Raw genomic sequence first — 4,276 nt, 5'->3', positions numbered from 1 at the left:
GGTATAAGACCCCAAATTTTAGCTTCAATTTCCATCAATGGTCTAATTCTCTTTTGGTCATTTGCATTTTATCCCTTATTTAAAAATCATCTTTTTGTGGTTGGGCCCCAAAACCAACCCAATTAAGCCCAACAACTTAATTTTCACAAGGTCCACTTACCTCTCAGATGAACCTGAAACTACTTGCCCGTATTTTGGGGCGTTACATACGTGGTCATTTATGTAGTTTACCCTAAAAGCTTTATCCAATGCTCAACAGACCTAATATTTCACAAATATAAATTAAATAATAATTTATACATTTTCCACTAAAAAATTAAAACTAAAAGACGAAAAACATCCAAAGCCCCTGTACTTTCAAAAAAAAATATGACCCCTGTATTATTTTTCTCTCAATGTGACCCTCCAATTCAGAAAACAAACTCAATATGTCCCTTTGACCAACCTTTTCCATCATTGATCGTTAAAGTGTTGATGCGAAGGTTTACGGTGCTAACGTGGCAGTCCACTATGGTTGATGATATGGTAGATGACATGATAGATGGGCTAAATTGTTTTTTTAATATGTTCTTTTGTTTTGTTCGAGGGCTAAATTGTTTTTTAAGTTCAAGAGCTTGTTTAATTTTTTAAATAAAAATATTTTAAATTTTAAATTTAAAATTATTCAAATATTCAAAGATAAAAATTAAATTATTAAAAAGTTGAATATTCATATTAAAAATACTAAAACTATTATTAAAACATTTAATTTTTTTTTGAATATTATATCATAGGTTATAAAATGATCACTTATAAATTATCAAAAAAAATTAAAAATGTTTTTAAAAAGAGAAATCAAAGATTTTCTAACAGATTCTAGCTAAATTAATCGATAATTATATAATTTAAATTAGTCTAGACTTATTAGATTTAAAAATCAAATAAAATTTTCAATATTGAACGGATAAAAGAGAAATCAAAGATTTTCTAACAGATTCTATGAAGAAAATATAAATCTGAATGAAAAAAAAACAAAAGAAGAAAAAGAGTGAACAACAGGGCAAAAAAGGAACCTAGAAGGGGCTGTGAAATATTGTAGGTGAGAACTGAGACGGCAATGAAAATATCGATAAATAAGGAAAAAATAAAACCCTAAACACATAGTATATATTAATTTATAATTGTATGACGTTTTAAAATGATTAAAAAGAAAATTGTCCATTTTAGGGCCACCCCTAGCTTCGCCTCTCGCTGTTGGCGAGGCATGAGTTTGAAAGCGGCTTACATTTTGGTTCCAAATTGTATTGGTGCATGTGTCGGTGTTTCTTCCCCATTTCTCCAAAACTGGCATGTTTTTTCCGAGTGGTCCACTCTACATTTGCAGCTCATTCTTCTGTTCTAGTATTGTGTTGGATGGTGTTGCTGCTGCCTGGGATTTGTGCTGCTGCTTTGGGTGGTGTTTTATGACCCACCTTCACGTTTTATCAGGATCATTAACGGAAGTGGATGGGACAATGATCTTGGTGGTTAAATATAATATTATTTCTTTAAAGAGATTTTGAGTTCATATTATAGGATGTGTATGTTGTCTCTTGATTAATAAATTTTTTAATATTACATTATAATTATTTTATATTATTAAAAAATAAATAGATTCTTTATATTTTAAAATAAAAATATAATTTTATCCGCCTCGTAAAAGTTTATATAAATTTATTTGCTTATGTACCTTATTATTATTAATCAAATCATGTTTTGATTACCCAAAGCCTTTAATTACCTTGTTTCTCAATAACCCATACCATGCTCATAAACCATTAGGAGACAAGGCTTTGAGTCTGAACCACGGTTTAATGCGGGCACCCCCTCTGTTTATTAAAAGTGTGCAAATGTCGGGAAATTTTAATTTTGAATTGTTTTTTTTAGAGTTTAATTTAATGATTTAATAATTAGATTATAATCCTGTACTTCATTCTTATTTATATATAATCTTAATAGCATGTTTTCATATGAATGTTTTTTTTAATAAAAAAACCCAATAGAACAGGTTTCAGAGCGAGGTCAAGTAATATTGTATGATTACGTTATAATATTAGTCAGAGTTTTGCCTTTACAACAGAACTATAAACTAACTGAGTTTGAATGAGGGATGGGTATGGAGCGGCTTCGGTTGGATTTTCAGTTAATTTGGTTCGATCCGAGAAATATATACTATATTTGAAATTCGATTCGATTCATATTTAAAAATAATTTCATTTGATCTAAAATTTGATCTGTCTTTTAAGATAAAATCCAATTCGATCAGAACCGACTTGATATAAATATATTTGTGAATTTTCTTAATTTTATTTGATAAAACAATGATCTAATTAAAATAATAATAATATATAAAAAGATATTATTACAATCATTCCTAAATATATAAGGTATAATTAAATTAATTTTTGGATCCGGTTGAATCAAATGTTTTTTACCTTAGACTTAAACTCAATATGACCCTATCTTATCTCTAGAAAAACTCAAACCCAAACTTAAATTTGAATTAACACTTTGTTTATATATATAAAAAAATGGCAAAAGAGAACCTAAGGCCTCAAACTTTTCGGAAAAAAAATAATGTGGCCCTCCATTTTTGTTTTGCACCCAATGTGGCCCTCCAACCCAAAAAAAAACTCAATATGATCTTTTGACCAACGTTTTTCATCGTTGAACAACGACTCCGTTACTTTGTGCTGACATGGCAAGTTAAGCAAGCTAACATCCTATTTTTCTCTCAATCTGGCCCTCCAACTCAAGAAAATAACTCAATCTGACCCTTTTATTTTTTTCTCTTCTATTTTGGTCACTAAACTTTAAAAGTTTTCAATTTAATCACTCAACTTTTGAATTGCTCCTATTTTAATCATCATGATTTATTTTAATAATATTTATGTATGATGTGGCATTTTTCTTTTTAACCAAAGATTTATTTATTTATCTTTCATTACTAGATTCAGTGAACCCATATTGAACTTGTAAAAAAATGAAAACTTTGGATGAGCTACTTGATTGGGTAATGAAAGAAAAAAATAAATCTTTGGTTGGAAAGGAAGAAAAATGAAATGAGAGGATAAAGGAGGAGAGTGGAGATTTAGAAATATATAAAGCATTGGGAATATTTTTTTAATTTAATTATAATTTTGGGAATATTTTTTGTTTCAATATAATTTTAAAATTTTAATTTAATTAATATTATTTTAATCATATATTAATAAAATAAGAAAAATAATTGCCACATCGAACATAAATATTAATAAAAAAATCACGATGATAAAAAAGGATTAATTCAAAAGTTAAATTGAAAACTTTAAAAGTTTAGTGACTAAAATAGAGTAGAGAATATAGTTGAGCGATGAATGGTATAATTTTCTCATTTATAACAACACTAAACAGATGGTCAAGGGTTACATTGAGTTATTTTCTTGAGTTGGAGGGACAAATTGAGAGAAAAAAAATAAGATGTTGGCCTGCTTAACGTGCCACGTCAGGACAAAATAACGGAGTCGTTGGTTAACGACGAAAACGTTGGTCAACGACGAAAACGTTGGTCAAAAGATCACATTGAGTTTTTTCGCTGACCTGGAGGGTCACATTAGATGCAGAAAAAGTGGAGGGCCACATTGATTTTTTTTTAAAAGTACGAGACCCTTAGGTACCCTTCTGCCTTTTTAATTTATTAAAAAAATTTAAAATTTTATTCCTATTTATTTAGTGTTAATTTTTATTCATTTAATATTTACCAAAGTGTCAAACTAATTCATTTAATATATCTGAAAACAATGAACAAACATATTTATAAACTTTAAATCAACATGTTTATGAATATTTGAAAGTGTGTTTAAAGGCGGGCAATTAATTGGGAGCAGGCTTTTGCCGATATGTGTTAATGGGGGTCTGAAATGTGAATGTGATGGATCGGCCGAATTAAGAAAGAATAAATGCAATTCCCACCACCCAATGAGTCCAAGCATTTAACCCATGAGTTAGTGTTGTCGATGACCATAGCGAATACAAGAAGAAATGCAGATGGATGTAGGCAGTCAAGGCTGAGAACCCCAACCCCTCCTCTGACTCAACTGAAACAGCTTTCAATGAAAAAAAAGAAAGACTATTAGGGCAACCCATCAATATGAAGAAAAAAAATTGCTTGGTGCCATGAACATGTAAGATGTGAGGTTTACATAGAAATTTGACAAGAAACATAATAAAAAAGTATTAGATACTAAATTAACTTTTTGAAATTGATATATATAAATTA

This window comes from Hibiscus syriacus, unplaced genomic scaffold (assembly GCF_006381635.1).
Source record: "Hibiscus syriacus cultivar Baekdansim isolate YM2019G1 unplaced genomic scaffold, ASM638163v2 tig00111495_pilon, whole genome shotgun sequence".
NCBI classification, from domain to species: Eukaryota; Viridiplantae; Streptophyta; class Magnoliopsida; order Malvales; family Malvaceae; genus Hibiscus; species Hibiscus syriacus.
This window is presented reverse-complemented; position numbering follows the sequence as displayed.